We start from the raw sequence: 19,470 nt of genomic DNA, 5'->3' as shown, positions 1-19,470 counted from the left end.
TGGGAGGAATCAACTGGGCACAGGTGACTCAGTCCTGTCCTCATCTCTGGATCCAGTTTTCTTTAAGAAGTAGGACGGAGAAGAGGAGGAGCCTTAGAGTTTCACAAAGAACAAGAGAGGGTGTGAAGATGAAGACTGACAGATGATCCTCCCCTGTGAGGACATGAACAGCCATAGTGAGAATGCAAGTACTGGGGTGTCTGGGAGGCTCAGCCCAGGAAGGTGCAATAATGCATAGAGAGAGACCTCATGGAGCAAGTGTGCTTGGCCCTTGGGGGATTAACTGACGTGAGTGGAAAAGGACAAACCAGGGAGAGCACAGAAGGAGTTGACACCAGAGTTAGGCAGGGGCTACATCTGGAGCACCTGTGAGCTGGGCTAAGGCCCATAGCTTTGTGCTAAGTAGGATGGGAAGTTGACAGTGGCTTTGGGAAGAGCAAAGATATGTCTGTGGTTGAAAGGTTCTGTCTGGTTAGCAAGTACAGGAAAGAAAGTAGAGGGCAAACCAGAATGGCAGGGAGGCCAGCTAGGGGCTAATGCTATAGTCCAGGTGTGAACTGATCAGGACTTGAACTGTGGTCTTCAGGACTCGGTGGTGAAAAGAAGTCATATTTGGACTACATCTTCAAAGCAGAGCCTACAGGTTTTGCTAGCGGACTGACTGGCTAGGTAGTATGGAGAGAACAGAGGGCATGTGTGGCAGGGATTCTGTAGCAGCCATGGTGCCAGGCCCATAGGCCCTCTCTTTCCCTTTCCAGATCCCCCACTTCCAGTGTCAGCCTGTGCATTTCACTGTCTGAGGAGTTCCTCTGCCTGCCGGAACCCACTTTACCCTGTGCTCAAGGTAGACCAGAAGGCTCCCCAGGGTCAGCCTCCCCTAACACAAAGTAGAAGCTGGGGTCTCTATAGTCTACCTCCTCCTGCAACTGGCCCACAGGGCAGCTGACTCTGGCATTTGTGCTCTACCCTGGCTCCCAGAATATCCAGCAGAGCAAAGCCCCTATGGTAACTTGGTTGACAGTGTGCCCTTTATGGGCTCCATCTCTTTCCCACCTCACTTCCTGCTCGCTGTCACCCCTCAAACAGCCTCTTCATGGTTAAAGCCTCACCCCAGAGTCTGCTTCTAGAGGAACTCTCAACTTAAAGAGTATCTCTATAGCTTTTGGCTGAGTCACCTAAAAGTGTGGCAGTGCCATCTGTTGGGATAAGGAAAACCTGGGCAAAGATGCGGAGAGGATTGGAGAGGAAATATCCCACCTAGAGATGGGCCATTCTGAGTTATCTGCTGGCCATTCAAGCCAAGCTAGTGAGCAGTCAGGTGGAAAGACAAGTCTAGAGAGTCAAGGGGAGAAGTCAGGCTGAGGAAATAAATCTGAACCTATTGCATGCTGGGTTTATGTATGTCAGAGACAGGAGACCTTTACCTTTTGGTCTGGTCTTACTGCTGAAGAGTAGACAGTTTGACAAGTTCAAGTCCAGACAGGCACCAAATCCAAGTTACTGATATTTTCAAGGGACACTCAGGTTCGGGAGGGTCTTGCTTACACAAATGCACACTAGTGACGAGGAGAATATGCGGCAGTTTTAAGAGAGACATTAATGAGTGGACTCTTCCTAATGCAGTGGGCTTGGCAAGTCAATCAATTTCACTGAGCTCCTCCATCTGCAAAATAACAAGAGTTGATACGATATCAAGATTAAAGGAAAATCTTATGAGAAGGAACTCAACCAAGAGAAGGATGTAATGCATCTTATTTAATTCTCTTCCCTGGGAGGAAGAAACTGCTGCTATTGTTTTTTTTCCTATTTCTTGTCTGGATACATCTCCCTCAATGGTGCCTAAATCTTTTATGGTGACCAGTGTGGTGGAAAAGTTTTACAGTATCATAAGGGCTTTGATCTTCAATGGGCAAGCTGAATGTCCCAGAACTACTGCTACTACAGAGTAAGGCTAAGGTGAGGTAGACAAAAATATCGGGGTGCCACCCATTAGCCTTCTGCCTCACTGCAAGGAAACTGGAGAGAATGAGAGAAAGAAAGAAGAGAGAGAGAGAGAGTGAGCGGAACTGACCAACCTCAATGCAGCCATAACTCCTCGCTTGCCCATTCCTGAGCTCTTACATATTGTTGGCATATCTCACAAATGGAACCACAAACAGCGGAGTCTGTCCTGAGAGTCTCAGCAGATGTTCCCAGATCCCGTGCTTCTGTTGGTCAAAGCCATCGGCCAGTGGCAACATCCGGGTCTGTGTTTGCAGGAATCCCCGCTCAAGTGTGCGTAGGCTTTCTGTCCCCAACATGAATGGTGCCTAGCTCAGCCAGGGAGGGCCCTGCTCAGACCCAGCGTCCTCTGTTGATACACTGGTTAGAGGCTCAACCCAGGACCGTGCTGGGAATGTTTGTAAGCTCTTTACCATGTCCTGTAGTTAGTTTTAAAGGGTCTTGTTGTCCTGAAATCTCTCTAAACAACAATCGCCTCTCTCTTCCTTTTTCCTTCTCTCCGTGGTTTTTCATCTCTGGGCTCGTTTCAAGCACTTGGAAGCCCGCTGCAGTGGGCTTGCACGGAGGAGGTGAAGCCTTCTCATGTCTCCCCGCTTGTTACTGGCAGGAAGGCAAACATCAAACAGCCCCGCGCCGGCTCCCCACATGGCCCAGATCTTCCTGTATAATGCGGAGAGGAAATTGGGGCCTTTGTGCTTCTCTTGCTCAGATCATATCAGTTCAGTTTTCCCCTTCACTTAATTTGTAGTTCGAGTCGTCCTCACAGACACAGCGGCGGTGGGTGAGAAGAAAGGTCAGGAGCGGGAGAAGAAACAGGGTGGTAAAAACTAGGAGGACTGGGAAAGGAGCGGGAGGGACGAGCCGGCATCATGGGGTGACCCTGGCCAAGGGAACGGAGAGCGCTGTGTGACACTAACCCTGTGGCAGCTGGTTCCCCCCGGCCGCAGCTGCCTGCTTTTCTGAATCCATAAAATGAGCAGTTTGGACTAAACAAGTGTTAGAGACCTTTCCAGACTTGCTACTCTGTGATTCTACTCTTAGTTCTGGGGCTTTGCTCACCCTTTCCTCCCTTTCCTCACCTGCATGATGGAGGGTGTGGGGTGCTCAGGGCTCAGCATCTCCGTGGGCACAGCTCCTGTGTGGAGCCCTAGGAACCCAGCAACTGGTATTCACGTGCAGCCTGTTGCTACCTCCTGTGTACCCACAGGCAATGCCCAGAGAATCTGAATTTGATGTATTTATCCTAGTAAACAGCTTCAATGTTGTGGACTACGTATAACCCCTGTTGTGCATTTTTTGCAACCATTTTTAAAATGTCAAAACCATTCTTGGCTTGCAGTCTGCACACACATGTGTAATGGGTTGGAGTTGACCTGTGAGCCATGGTTTGTCCCTTCTTGCTCTTCGCCATAGACTTGGGTTCAACCCTTACCTTAGCCTCTTACCAGCTGTGTGAGGTTGAGCAAACCATTTAGCCTCTCTGCTTTCTTCACTTCCCAAAAAAGGAACTGTAAGTATCCTCTTCCTGCTGCTCCTGTACGTGTTTTCCAGGTGTGTACCACACTTGCCAAAATAACTGGCATAGAGCAAGCGCTTCTTCATGCTCGGCATTGTTACTGATCTGTAACCGGATTTGAGGTCTGCTTGGATGAGAACTTGGCTGAGGACAGAGCTTCAGTTTTCTCAGTATAGGCTCAAGAGGGAGGGAACTCTGAACACAGGATTCAGGACATCTCTGGGCTCAAGATCCCTTCCTTTACTGTTCATTCACTCGTTTGTTTTTCCACAAACATTTCTTGAGATCTGTCACATGCCAGCACCAGGTTAGCAACTGGGAAAATGACTGAGTAGAAAATAGACCACATTCCTGCCTACAGGAAGCTCACACTCTTGTGGGGAGTGTTAGAGGTCCACAGCAAAATAAAGGCATGGCTACTATGTCAGAAGGGGATAAGCACTACCACAAAAAAGTCAGGGTGGGGGATTAGCAAACCCTGCAAGTGAATAATTATTTTTTTATAGGAAGATCAGAGTAATTTTCCCTGGCAAGATGCAATATGAACGGACACCTGGAGGAAGGATGGAGTCCGTCATCTGGATATTAAGAACATAGAATTCCAAGCACAGGCATCAGCAAGTGGAATGGCCCTGAGGCTAAAATCCATTTGTCCTGTTGTAGATCACCAAGAGAGCCAGAATGCCAGGCACTGCTGTGAGGCCAGAGGTAAGTGTGCTTGAGAAAGCGGGCACAGCAGGTGTCAGAAGAGCAGGGAGCCCAGGAAGGGTACAGACAATGTCACGTTTGCAGGCCGTCATACGGTCTTTCCTGCCCAAGGATGCTGGGAAGATGGCCAGATTCCTCGCTCATTTCCATTGCAGCCTTTTGTGCTCCTATTCCTGCAGCAGCCACACTGCTTCCAGCATTGCTCTCTTCTCTTTGTTACAGACGCACGTCATCATCTTTTCACTCAGGGAACTCAGAACCAAGTGGGGATAGGTAGTCATTTATCAAATAAACGCATAAAGTAAGACCACTCTATGGAGTGGTGATGGGGGTGTTGACAGGGGAAACTGACCTGTGCTGGTGATCAGGGAAGCTGCCCCCAGGAACAGTGGAATGCAGGCATGAGTCTTAGGCAGTTGTCAATTAGGCAGCCTCTTCAAGGAGCTCAGTGAGGGCTGGCATGATGAGCAGGTGGAGATTGGGAGGAGCCTGGTGGGAGTTTGAGGCTAGAGCCATGGGCCTCAAAGGGCAGGATAGCCCCAACCCCTGTGCTAAGCAGAGACATTTTTCTTTTTTTTTCCTGAGAGCAAGAAAGTCTCAGGACAAGTAAATCAGGGTGTGACATGATCACATTTGCAGCTGGAAGGTATCCTCCTTGCTGTCTGTGAAGAGAGGATTATAGAGATTTGGGACTGCTAACACAAAGGTTATAACCAGGATGAGGGTGTAGCTCCATGGCAGAATGTGTGCTTGGCATGAGCAGAGTCCTGAGTTCAATTTCTGTCAGCAATAACTAAAGTTTGTCACACTAACCAAGTTGAAAAGTTATACTTGCTGTATCATTTAGTGCTTATTAGAGAAGCAGATTTAATACAAGATACACAAATGTATAAGAATTTACAAGATTGGCTTACAGTGGCCACTCACAGAGTCAGGTGTGGAAGAGTGCAAAAAGTCTGTCTGAGCACTGGGGATCCAAAGGATCCAGTCAAAGGTCTGGATGGAGCTTACTGTATTGTCCCATGTGAGTCTGTATCAGGAGGCTGAGGGATCTACGATGGAAGCCAGAACATGACGTCCAAGGACAAGGTGAAGACTGGAGCTCCTCCAAAGGAACAGAAGCGAGCCTTCCTTTTTCATTTCCTTTTTATATCATTCTAGTGACATCCTCCCTAGAGTGTGTCTTCCACACTCAGCACTATGCATAGCCAATTTAGTTTGGCATTTCTTATTCAAGTTGATACGATCAGTTAACTCTCACAGTTGCTTTGGCAAGAGTGGACATGAGGAAGCCCTGTATGGACTCTAGAATATTTGCAGGTAAGATGGGGAGGCCATGTCAAAGGATTAGCCACAGAGATAAGGAAAAGGAATCAAAATGCTTCTGAGCTGTGGGTCTGTGTCCCCAGAGGAAGAGTGGCCAGGGTGCTGGCTGGACCCTTGGAGGGTTCCATATTTCTAATCTAGGGCACAGTCCCCTTGAATGTTAGGACTGTGGCTAGTTCCCTGCCCAGCAGCCAGCCCTGCAGGAGAGGGTCAGTACTGAGAGGAGAGAGTCTCCAAGTCAGTCCTCCTCTAGAATTCAGGAAAACCTGGGAAACAAATGGAACCAGCCAATGCAGCGTAAGATCAATATCCAGCTCAGAAAGGACAAGAATGAGGTCTAAAATTCTCTGGAGTCTCTATATGAGCTGTGTAGATGTGGCCCATGGTTTTACTTGCCATGTCCTCCTTTCACTAACCCCTTTCTTGTGTGATTCCCTCCTCCTGAATTCTGCTTCTGTTCCCTCCTAGACTCTCTTTATGGAGGTTAAAGACCCTCAGAGCAGCTCCCTACCTCAGGACCCCTGTGAGGGCTGTCCATGACTGCCTCTCCTGCCCATGCCACTGCACCTTGGGGCTCTTCACTCAGTTAACTCTTTATGTCCCCGCTGCCATTTGTCACCTGCCCCAGGAGCCTTCCCTGATCCGCGTGCCTCCAGCCTTCATTGTCAGAGCACCCTGTATTTCTCCTGTGTGCCACTTTTCACAATGGCCGTTAATCACTAATTCTGATCATGTCCTTAGTCATTTTCTCAGTGGTTCACGGTCCCCCGGCCCAGCGCTGTGCTGGTGTGCAGAGGATTGAGCAGCCCAGGGTGATGCCAGTTTAGGGTTGGATGAACCACAGACAAATTGAAATCATCCAGTGGTGTCTTAGAAAAACAGATTTTGCTTTACATCTTCTAAGCATATCTGCATTTTATGAGGCAAAATAAACCTTTAGTGAAAGGAATGGTCATCTTGTAATGGGAGACATATTTTAAAGGTATTAAATGTCTGTGGTTTCCATCAACTCCTCTATACATCCCGTACCCTGCAGCTGTTCCACCCTTACTGCTTCAGCGGAGGGTGAATGCCACCTTGGACAGAAGAGAATGTGGGGGAGGAGGGGCCTGGGCCAGATGGGAAGAGGAAGTGGAAAGCCATTTCCTGGCCCTGCAGCAGGTCACAGACACACAGGGAAAAGGGGGAACGGGCCCCCAGGGTTCCTCCAGGGTAAGTGCGAAAGCCACATTCTCCAGTTAGTGCTCACCTGGAAGATCTACATGGGATGAATCCTTGCGAAGAAAGCAGAGCTGTCTGCGCACTTGGGAGTAGGCACAGCAGGCGGCAGAGCACACTCAGAGGGTGCCGGGTAGGTGGGAAGTCTCCTCCCCTACTGTCACAGACACTAGGCTGAAAGGGCCAATTCTAGCTGAAAGGAGATGCTTCCAAAGGAAGAAATGGAGTCACCATTCCTTAGGAAGCTTAAAATTCCCATTTCTGTGCCTATCACCACATACACATTCCCAGTGGCAAGAGGCTTGTGTACATAGGAAGATCATTTATAGAAAATAAAGCAGGCACATTATCTTTGTACATAAAAGTGCAGTAGTATTGTGATTGACATTGACCCCTCCCCACAAACCCTCTAATGATAGACCCTTAGACTGGACTATCTACATGTTACTTGAGGACGTTTCCCATTGGTCCTGTCCTAGCCACCTGACAATACCAAGCATGCCTTCCCTCCCACCTGTCACCACATAGTATTGTTGTTTCCTCTTATCCTCTTCCACCCTTTTTTTTAGTGCTGGAGACTGAATCTAGGGCCTTCACACTGAATGCTGCATCCTCAGTCCTTTAAAATTTTGAATCAGGGACTTGCTAAACAGCTAAGTTGCCCAGGCTGAACGGAAACTTGCAGTCCTACTGCCTCACTTTCCGAGTGCTGGGATCACAGGCATGTGCCACCATGTGCAACTCTTCTATCTTTTTTATAATCAGGATGCCCAGCACTGAATGACTAGGATAGTCCAACAGCAAACATGAAATGAAGGTGACAGGGTTAGGTGACAGATTCCCAGCTCAGCTTCCATCCTTAAAGCACTTTAATCTGAGCTATCGATGCACAAGAAACACTAGCGAGGGTGTGTGTGTGTGTGTGTGTGTGTGTGTGTGTGTGTGTGTGTGCTGGAGTGGGAGTGGGGGACTGGCTGTATCCAGATATATTTCTTTACTTCCCCGAGGAATTGTCTCGTTCTCACTTGTCAGTATGCAAATACAGGGGCTCTTCTGCCTTTCAGTCTGTTCCCTCTGAAGTTCTATACTTTTGGGTTCCTTAGATGAGAACACTAATCCCGTTGTACCCTGCATCCACTCTTGCTTATGAGATGCACTGTGCAAGTAGCACTCCATCTTCAGATCCTGGATTATCCTCCAGTTGCCTCCAATTACTCTGCTCTTACCAGGAGTTAAATATTCCTGTTATGACTTGACCCTTTGAAGCATGTCTGACGGCTGTATCCTAAAACAATGGCAAAGCAGTTTAATTGAATCTTTTTTTAAAGTACATACCGACATCAGATACAGAATAATAATGCTTAGCGCTAGCGGAGAACTTTTCATCTTCAAAGCACTTTGCTACCATTAGCAGTCACATTTGCTGAAGGTAGATTCACTTTCCTCAGTGTCACACTGAATTGAATCAGATGGAATTTGGTGGGGACCAGAGGCTCGCTTGGAATACTGAGTTGCGCTGGAAAGCAGTCTGAAAGCCAGCACAGGAGCTATCCCAATTATATTGGTTTTCTTGTTTGCATGCAGGAAGGTTTGGGACACACTGCGGAGATAAACACTCACCCAGTCTCAGGACCTCCAATGTCAGGCTTCCCATCATTCCCTTGCCAAGTCCTTAAGTCACAGGATCTTTGCACTTGTCACTCTCCCTACCTGCAAAGCTCTCCTCTTCATCACCGTCCCCCATTCTACACTTAGCTACACTTCAGGTACTTGTCAATCACGCCTTTGTCAGAGAAGTCTCTCTGATAGCCATTGGTAGACCCAAAGGGAGCTTCTTTTGTGATCCTTCTTGCAATAAGAATTGAGTTTGTGTTATTCATGGATGAAAACCTTCCTGAAGGCAGAGGCCTTCCTTTATTTTTGTTCAGCTTTGTATTCCCACAGCCTAATAGCATAGGGCCAGCACCTCCTAATGATCCCTTAAATTAAAGTCATTAATTGACTAATTAATTTTCTTTTCATATTTCTATCTGCCCAAAATATTCAGCTCGCCTCAGGTTAATTCAGATACAATCCAAAGTCCTCCGAGTGCTCCAGTCTGCGATGTTTATCATGTGCTTCCTTATTACACAGTCATTGCACATGTGCCTTGCTTTCTTGCACAAGACCTGGAGGGCCTTTTGGCCTGTGGCTGCTCCATTGACCTCAGTAGCTGAACTTACGTTTTCGACTTGGTATAGGATGAAGTCAGTATGGTGTCTCTGTTGCTCCCTGTGAGGCCCGTTCTGCCCATCCTGACCTCGTCCTCCTCTCCACCTCATTTACCTGCTGAAGTTCCATCAGGCTTCTTGCTCTTCCAGTTCACAGAGCTCCAACCACATGCCCTTCACACCGCCTGCTTCCTCTGCCTGGTGTGCTCTTCCCTTTGAGCTTTTCATGATTTAAGTCACTTCTGCAGAAGAGTCTTCTCTATTGGAACTACGAGCCCTCCTTTTTATTTCCACACTCTGCCTTTTACATAGTTCATTATGGCTTTTACAAATGCACATTGTGTATTTGCTTATTGGCTGATCTTTTAACTGGATTGCATAAGAGGAGGAGCCATGGGCCTCCCGTGTCATGGTGTCTTCAGCCTCTGGGTGGTGCCTGGTTGGAAGAGGCTCAGTGAGTATCCTTTATTGGTAAAAGTGTCAACAAATTAGCTAGTTTTGTCACTTGAGGGTGAGATAATGAAGACATTTAGCTTGACTGATATTTTAATTATAGCATAATACATATTTTCCTATTTCCTATGGAATTGCCTTGCAATATCCCTCCATTTCTATCTCTCTCTGTCTCTGTCTTTCTCAACCAATCAAGGTCATGAACAAATGCACACATACAACACATACTCACAACAACTTTATTAGATCATTAGTGGAGGTGGTGGAAAGTCAACGTTCTTTGATTTTTGTCTTTCATGTGTTGTCAATTTCAAATTAATTAAGTTAGTTCCAGCAAAACAAAGTCTGAATTTCACAATTTTCTGAGAATTATTGGAACCAGGACTTCAACATGAGATATAAGTCTGTAAATATTTTCAGTGCTTAATGTAGTAATTACATTTTGGTGTTGATTCACACGTAAATATTTTCTTATTTCCACCACATGCATGGTGGAGTGTACATATTTTCCTTCTCTTTTTTTTCTCGGAAAAGCACATAAAATACAAATCTTTCTACATCAAAGTGGCAGCAGAGGAGTTAGAGTTCTAAATATTCTCTGATTTGAAATGGTGTTCCACTAGCATGAAACCAACACTTCATCAAAGTGGTTTGCTTCAATCGGGGTTGTCCCGGCGAGATATAAATTATGAATCATATCTTCTGTTTTACATGGGAAATGGGAGCTCTGAGGTGGATCGTCCTCCAACAGATGGGCTCAAGGTAGTTTCATGTTTTCTGCTGCTTATGCTTTGCTTCTAATGTCATTTTCAAAGATTCCATCATTAACTTCAGAGGCGCCTGGGCAAGGAACTTTCAACAACTAAATATGGGTTTTGGCAACAGCTCCAGCCAAACAAGGCTGGGTGGCCTGAGGTGGCAGAACAAACACCAACAAACAGACCAGAGGGACGGGCAGGAGAGAAGGGTTGGGGGCGGGGGAAGCAAGGGACAGAAAAGGGTTGTTTCCCCTCCCCCGCTGGCTTCTCCGTTCCTTCCCAGACAGGAAATAAAGGGAAGAAAGGGAAGGCTGAGAAATGGGAGCCCTGGCACTTGCATCTAACGTTTACTGCAATCCATGATGAATTGCAGACTTCAATTTCTTGTCTAAACTATAAGGAACCTGGGCCAGATTTGGGCTTATAGACAGTGATTCTGTTGTACAAAACGTTAAGAGTTGAAATATTGGTGGGGAAAGCCTTCTTCTATTTGTTCCCTAAGTATGCTATAACAAATAGCCACAAAATGAGTGATTTAAAATGAAAGAAACATATTCTTTCATTGTTCTAAAGTCTAGTAGTCTAAAATCAAGGTGTCAGGAGGACCATGCTCCTTCTGAAGAGAATCCTTTTTTGCCTCTGCCAGCTTTTGATGGCCCCCAGATATTCCTTAGCTTGGGGCTGCACCAGAAAGACATCTCTTTATGGTCTTTTCTTCTGCTTGTCTCTCTGTAGCCTTCTTACAAAGATGCACTCATTGCATTTAGGGCCCACCTTAAATGTGGAATGATTTTGTTTGGAGATTATTAACTAATTATGTTTATTCTATTTCCAAATAAGACTGTCTTTCCCAGGTGGTGAGTAGACATGACTGTTCAACCCATTCCAATCCCTGAGTGACTCTATTACCCTGGTTTTCTTGTCTCCTCTGTGGGGACTCCCTGCTGTCCTTATTCAGCTGGTATGCAAATGGCCAGGCTGGCATGTCAGGGCACCTGAGATAGAGCTGACGAATCAAGAGCCCATCTGCTCTGCATGCAGACCCAGTGAACAGCATAGACAGTCCACATAGATGAGCTCAGCGAGAAGCAAAGAGATTTTAGACTAAAATGGAGAGAATATAGTGACTGGGGTGCATGTTCTAGGGTGACCAGGACTGGTTGCTATAGTGTGTGAGTATGTGTGTCTGTGTGTGTATATATCTGTGTGTACGTGTGTGTGTGTGTGTGTGTCTGTGTGTGTGTACATAGCCAGGAGTGAGGATGTGTGTGAAAAAAGCCTCCATTTGGCTACACTGGATGCCTTTGCTATGTGACTGGACAAATCATGTCTTCCTGTTCCTACATCTTTGCTCCTATGGTTTCTCTGTGCATAAGAGGATCTCATTAAACGTCTGCTGGCTGGATAAATAAATGATAGACAACATTGACTTTCCAGGAACTGGTTTCCTTGGCATAACTTTCAAGGATCTGTTTCTTTCCTGCATAACACTTAACACAATGTAGAATTGTATGGCTATTTACATGTTTACTTGATCAGTGTCTGGCTCTTCTCCTCTTCATAAGCAAAGCACAGAGCAGCTTATTTAGCTTGTTGCACTGTGTCAGTGCAGTGCCTAGCACAGAGTAAGTGCTCAGGAAATCCATGTTAAATGGAGAAGCCAGTAGGGCGTCAACATTTCATATTCTTGTGAACTTAGAAGAGAATATTTAGTTTTGCTTATGCTGTAGTGAAAAAGAAAATGTGTTGGATAATAAAATTGAGAGAGAAGATGCTAAAAGTTTTGCTTGCATTACCAAAATAATATTTCTTTTTGCTTTTAATGATCACTATAGATTTGAGCCCATTTGACCTTAGTGGCCCCTAATAGAACGGTAAAGGTAAAAATTATTTTTTCTTTTGTGTGTATAAACACCTGAACTATATCATCTCTTCCTGGTCATCCCATAGTCCCTTGGCTGTTCCTCTTATGCCAGAGTCTGCACTTGCAAGACACATACTTTGAAGATTTATATGCCTGAGTGTCTCAATAGCAATAACCTCTTAGAAGACAAACACTGTGCAGAGGTAGTCATTAGTGCCATGCACAGACATTTTAGTTCTTTCCTCCTTCCAGGACATGGTAGGATTGCACTTTACAGCCCCCTTTAAAATTAGGAACAGGCAATGAAATGTGAGCAGGAGTGACATGTCACTGCTGGGATAAAGCTTAATGAACAAGTGCATGATTTACCACATATGTCCCTTTCCACTGCTGCAGAAATACAGAAGTACCCATTGAACCCAGATCTCTGAATGCCTTGGAGGTACAGCTCCTCCTTCTAACCAGTGATGGACATGTAGAACACATGGGAAATCAACACACTGTTACACTTTTCTGAACTTGCTTGTTGCTGCAACAGGACCCAACCTCTCCTGGCTAATACATTTACCTTATTTGCCTTTCTAGCTTCTTGGAAGCATAGTCACACCTGACAAATAATGGGTCCTCAATAAATATTTGCTGAAATAATAAAGGAATGTAAACGGAGTTCTTTCCTTCAAAAGAAGCAACAGTAATGAGAATAAATGAGTAGGAAGGAGTGAGGTGGGAGTAGAAGTTATCCCAAGGGTAGGTTGGGCAAAGAAGTAGACAGTCCAGTTTTTCTCAATCCTGTCTCATTGGCAGGCTTACTGTTTAAAATATTCCTCTTAGTATATTTATTTTAGCAGTTCCTTAAAGTTGAAGAAGAATGAAAGGAGAAAAGCCAAAGAAGGAAGTAACACTTGCTACTGGGATAAAAATGAGGCAGAGAGGCATACACAGCGTTTTTTCCTATTCTTTCTCAGGGTTTAATTTAATGTGCTAACTTATCTGCTACCCGCTGTTCATCTATTCATGTATTCAGTCAAGTTATTTATTCCACAAAAACTTATGGAATAGTTACTGGGTGCCAGCTCCTTGTTTAGGTACTGGGTGGGGGGCTATGATGTCCTCTATTCTTTTAAGAAACTCATAGTGACATAAGGAAAAGGACCCAGTGTAAGTGCTGAGCAGCTAACATCAGGATGGCTGAAGGAATCCAACCCATATGGCATGAAGAAGAGCCCATTTATTTCCTCCACCATCATTCCATAGTGCTCCAAAGCCTTTTACATTCCCTTTCCATCCACAACTCACTTGACCAGCTCAGCTTATTCACTGCAGGGATAAAAGGAGTACTGTCATCCCTCTTTGCAAGTTGAGGACATAGGAGTACTGTCATTGCTCTTTGCAAGGTGCAGGAATGGACACTCAGCCGGAGTCAGTGTCAGAGTAGGGTGGAGATCTTGTGATGAGAAGATTTTCAGAGTCAGAGGAGGCTGACACTGCCATTTCTAGGCATGAAAACTGGTCCAGAGCAGATCAATGAGTTCCTCATTTGCTGAAGGTCATTTAGTGAATTAGTGTCAAATTAAATAATAGAACTACTTAAAAAAAACAGACAATAACAAATGTTGGCAAAGATGTAGAATGATTGGTACCTTGTGCTTTGCTAACGGAAATGTAAAGTGATGCAGCCACTGAAGAAGTTAGTATGGTGATTGCACAAAAAATTAAACATAACATTACTATGTGATTCAGGAATTCCACTCCTAGGACTACACATCCGAAAGAATTGAAAATAGGAATTTGAACAGATATTTATAAATCCATGTTCATATAAATATTATTCACAATAGCCAGAGGCAGAAGCTACCTAAGAGTCCAGGACAGATGAGTTGATGAGCAAACTGTGATGTACTGTATATATACCACAGGATATCATTCAGCTTTAAGAGAAAGGAAATTCCAGCACACACTGCAACATGAGCGAACGTGGAGGACATTAGGGAAATGCAAGTCAAAACCACAAATGAGATGCCACTTTGAAATACATTTCAAAGATATTCCTAGGGGTCAAGTAGAAAGAGGCGGAAAGGTATGGGATAAATCTACTGAACACCCAATAGGATGCCCAGTATTTAAAAGAAAAACAACACCAAACAAAACCCAGAAAATAACAAGTGTTGGCATTATGGCAATTTCCACAGAAACTGGAGCACTTGTGCATTGCTTAGGGGAATGTAAAATGGTGCAGCTAATATGGAAAACACAGGTGGCTCCTAAGAGTTTTAAGTATACAAAACTATGTGATCCAGCAATTCCACCTCTGAGTGGAATAACCAAAACAATTGCAAAAGAGGACTCAAGCACATCATTTGTCCACCAATGTTTGCAGCAATATTATTTGCCGTAGACAAAAGGTAGAAACAATCAAATATTCATCAACAGGTTAACAAATAAACAAAATTTGGCCTTTATATCAATGAGGTATTAGTAAGTCTCAAAAAAAGAAGCAAATTCTGAAACATGAATGAGATGTTAGGACATTATGCTAAGTAAAATAGGCCATTTACAAAAAGACAAATATAGTATGATTGCAGGTATATGAGCTAGGTAGTCAACTCATAGAAGCAAAGTATGATAGGGATATCTAAGAGCTGTAGGAGCGGTAACGGAGGTTACTGTTTAAGGGAACATAATTTCAAGTTGGGAAAATGAAAAAAGCTCAGAAGATGGGTAGTCGTGATGGCTGCACAACACCCTGAATCTACTTAATGCCACTAACCTGTGTACTTAAAAATGATCACAATGCTAAATTTTACCTTGTGTATATTTTATCACAAAGGGAAAAAAAAAAAGACTCCAATACAGTTCTTCAGGTCTGCAAACTTCCAAAATGTGTTGGACAAGCCTCATGAACTGTTTAAAAAACTAAGTTCCAATTCACTAGTTAAAAATCTTCATGTTGATTGGTTTTGCTTCAAACCCAAACCAGTTATATTCAAGAATCAGAAACACCAAGCAAATATCTGCTTCCTGAAGACTCCTCAAGACCCTCCCTGCACTGTCTTGTAAGGACGAGGCAGCCCTGAGTCCTGGCCCTCATGTGGAGCAGACGTCTTGCAGCCCTGCAGGCCGCTCAGACACAATCAATAGTGTCAGTGTTCTTGCAAGCAATTCCTGATGCCAGAAGCCAAGGACGCAGGTGGATAATTTTGCAGTGGGGGAGGAGGAAAACTGGCTACCAGGTATCTGTTACTCAGAGAGAGATGAAAGAGGAATCAGCAGGTCCTTTCAAAGCTGAAAACTGTTTGCATGGGCGGATCATGGATTGTCCAGCCAGCTGGGCGACAGGAATTTCTTCCACTGCGGTTGACCAGACCAGGAAAACTTCTCTGGACTGCTTGTGTTAATAGGTTGTTAATGATTGATGCAGGGGCCTTTTATGTCCCCAAATGAAAGTCAGAAACAGGGCCCTTACTTTGGCATTGATGACTACCCTAGCACTGCTCCCCTTGCAAAGACAGAATTTTAAAACATTTATGTTAGCTGATCCGGAGCTGGGCTACACAACAGCTCGTGGAGGAATGAAACAATCTTGTCTGGTGTTCGCTTCCTTTGTTCTTTCACTCAGACATTAAAAATACAGCAGGCTAAAAGGAGAAAATAAATTTCAAAGATCCTCCTAGATGGCAGGCGCAAAGAGAGGTGAGGTGTGGAGCGAGTTTGCTAAACAGGTAAAGCAAGTAGGTAGCACACGTGCTTCCAATCCTTTGCAGAGAGGGACCGGAGTCTGTCTGGGCACCTTGCAGCTCCCTTGGAGGTATTTCTTCACATGCAGCCCTGGTCACCTGCTGCCCTGAGAGCTTCTAAATAGTATCACAGAGAGATGCATCATTTTTCTAGGACACTCCAAGACAAGTTTTCCTCTGTGCTCTTGCCCCAGCTAGCTGATAGTATCCAAAAGTAATGTTGCTTAAATACTTAAAAAAACTATATATTCATGTATAAATATGGAAAAGTACATACCTGTCAGAGTATGTTTTTCTATAGGCACAAAGAGCATTTTTCTCCATGTGTCGAGCAGTTGAGTGCACCAGTGTAGCCCTCACCTGAGTCAATGAACCAGGTATTAATTTGAGCATTTTGTGTCAAAAGGACTGAACTGCTTTCTTGGGAACTCACTTCCCATTGCAGATTAGATTCTCATATACTTTAATAATGGCTGATAAATCATTTTGAGCAAAACCCACTTCACTGTTCCAATTCTAGTAAGAATACTGCAGATTCCGGGGCTACTTACCATACATATCCCAGCCGGTCACCTCCAGCAGTTCCAAGCAAACCTTCCCATTCAGAGAAGAATTCAGAGGAGCGTAGGTTCAGGTAGGCTTTCTTTAGACAAATAAATTGCTGACTGTTTACATCTTTCTCTTTTTGAGCTGTTGCCTTAATACTGCGGAACAGTACAATTCCTGGATCCAGAGCACCAGCATCACCAGTAATGTGTTAAAAATGCAAAATCCTGGGATCTACGACAGATCTACTAAATCAGATTATCTGCCATGGGCCCCTGAAATCTGAGTTTTAACAAGCCCTCCAGGGCTGCCGAGGCCCCAGCTTCTGGACTCTTTCAGCACCCTGACAAAAGCTTTGCACTGTCTGGTTATCAGAGCTCCCTGGAATTTCCCAAAGTCTGTCCTTGTCCAGTTGTATTGAGAACATCAAGAAGATGACTTAAATCTCCTGCTTCCCTGTCTCCCTTCCTCCTCTATGGACCTGCTTTCTATGTTTGTAGCTAATATAATCATGAATACTTCGGGGCCATTAACAAATCCTGAGCCTGACTAGCAAGACAGAAAGGGAGGAGCCCCAGAATTGGCCCATCTTAGAGCCCATTGCAAGCCCTAACAGGTTCCTCAAATCCAGAAGGAGGAGGCGGGCTGGGGATTTAGCTCAGCGGCAAAGTGCCTGCCTGGCAAGCGCAAGGTCGTGAGTTCGGTTTCCGGTACCAGAGAAAAACGAAAAACAAAACAAAAAAAAAAAAAACAGAAGGAGGAGGCCTCTGTTAACTTGGAACCCATATCTGAAGGGATATCTCAACATTGTACTTTAAGCTGGGTCCTGTTACTTAACAATAAGCCCCAAGAACTTTCCAAGTAATGAAGAGCTGCTGCTTACATTCTCCAGGGTCATTTTTCTTTTGCTTGCTCTGTGATGGTTAATTTTATGTGTTAACTTGATTGGAGGAATGGGTGCCCAGATAACTGGTAATATATATAGTTTTTAACATTTGTATTAGCACACAATATTGATAGGGTACAGCATGAGATTGAAAAACATATATACAGTGCATAAGGATCAGATCAGGTGACTGGCACATCCGTCAGTTAAATATTTATCATTTCTTTTTGTGTTGAGAACATTCAAATTCCTCTCTACTAACTTCTTTAAAATATACAATTAACTGTTGTCAAACACAGTCATGCTACTTTACTATGGAGCAGTAGACATTGCTGCTCTGTTCATCTATATCCTTGTACCATTTACCATTCTCACTTCATCCCTTCCTCTCCCACTCCCTTCCCAGGTTCTAGTAACCTCTGTTCTACTTTCTACTTCTTTGAAATGAGCTTTGACAAAGCACTAATTCTAGGTGTGCTTGTGATGGTGTTTCTGAGTGCATTAGCATTTGAATCTATAGACTGAGTAAGATCCACCTTCAACAGTATGGAGAGGCATCATTCAGTTTATTGAGAGCCCAAAGAGAGCAAGAAAGCAAAAGAAAGGTGAATTCACTCTCCGCTTGGGATAGGACATCCATCTGCTGTCCAGAGACATCACCACTCATTTCTTTAAGCTCAGACTAGGGCTTATATTGTGGGTGCTCACATTTGAGCCAGAACCTACTTTCCTGGGCCTCCTTCTAGGAAAGGAGAGCTCTGTGGTGGGTCGGTCTTCAGGGTCCCAATTTTCCTTACAGTATCAGAGTAGAACTGTTCTGATTGCATAGATGGAGCAGCAGAAACTTTGGGCTCTAGTCAGGGAATTAAACCAAAAAACAAAGTAAATAGATGAAAAATTGGCCAGTTGTCATAAAAGCTATGGGGAAGGATGAAATGAAACAGAGATAAGAATTAAAAGAATGGAAAAATATAAGTAAAGGAAGAGACAGGGTTAATTAAGAGAAGAATGGAATGGAAAGGGGTTCATATTAGATCTTGGGAACAGCATATACAAAGGCCCTGAGGCAGGAACACATGGCCTATGCTGGAAGAACCAAGGCAAGGAGTTTAGATTTTGCTCAGACAAACTCCCTGGATTCATCTCCTATTTCACATACATATACATGTGCTGCATTAGCTCCAGTTCAGCTGTTTTGTTTTTGGAGCAGAACTTGGAGTTATGTCTTAATTGCCCTATATTTAGCTTTGTTTAAAAATCTGTAATTAAAAAACCACCAAGGGCTGGGCTGGTAATTCACCTTCCATGGTCCATTTACTCTTTGGCCTTCACTGCTGAGCCAGGCTACCAAGGTGACAGCGTGTGCCAGTCATGCTGGAAATGTTCATTCACAGAACATCTGCTCCCCGAAAGCTGGCCTGGGTCCAGGTGCTGAACCCCAAAGCCAGTCCAGGGGTCCCTCAATTCACTTTCTCACAAAGCGAGGCTGGACAGCCTCACAGCTGGGCATAGTTAAAGGGAGATAGTGAAAAGCATCACAGGCCCCTGGACCATTCCAGTCTAGAGTGCTAGAAGCCACAGCATTTCCTGTCTCTGGACCTCAGCTTCCTCACCTGCTCAATGGGTATATTGTATCAGGGCCCCTAGATCTAGGGGCACCTTCCTTCAGTGCTCATGAGACTGTCAAATGGTACAGCACTTCTGGAGTATTTATAACAGATATCACCATTTAAAAGGCACATTTGTTTTGGTGTGGCAGTTCTAGCTCTAAGAATTTTTCTCCAGATGCTGTTGCACATTTGGACAGATGATTATGGACACGGAATTAACATCTGCACTGTTTTTCTTAGCAGAGTCTTGGGAACCAGTAGAGGATCCCCTCACGCAGAAACTATAAATTACAGTGCATCCTCACAAAGAAACGTTCTGCAGACTTTGAAGACTGAGGCAGATCTCTAGACATGGTAAGATATGAGGCCTAAAATGTATTGTTACGTGAGGCCATGAAATATTGTGTGTACTCATGTTTTTATAAAGGTGATGGTACAGTACGCTTGTGCGTGTGTGTTTTATCTCTAGAAAGGGACATAAGAAACCGTAACAGTGGTTGTCCTCAGAGACGGTGGGTCAGTGTGGAAGGGTGGCTTCCTTTTCACTGTATATTCCTTTTGCACTATTTCCAGTTCTTTCCATATGCATGATTTATATGGTCAAAAATTAAATAAATTTTTAAGAAGCTCTAATTGCCTA

Source organism: Chinchilla lanigera, unplaced genomic scaffold (genome assembly GCF_000276665.1).
Source record: "Chinchilla lanigera isolate Chin_1 unplaced genomic scaffold, ChiLan1.0 scaffold00032, whole genome shotgun sequence".
NCBI classification, from domain to species: domain Eukaryota; kingdom Metazoa; phylum Chordata; class Mammalia; order Rodentia; family Chinchillidae; genus Chinchilla; species Chinchilla lanigera.
The sequence above is the reverse complement of the archived record's forward strand: the minus strand, read 5'-3'. Positions refer to the sequence as shown.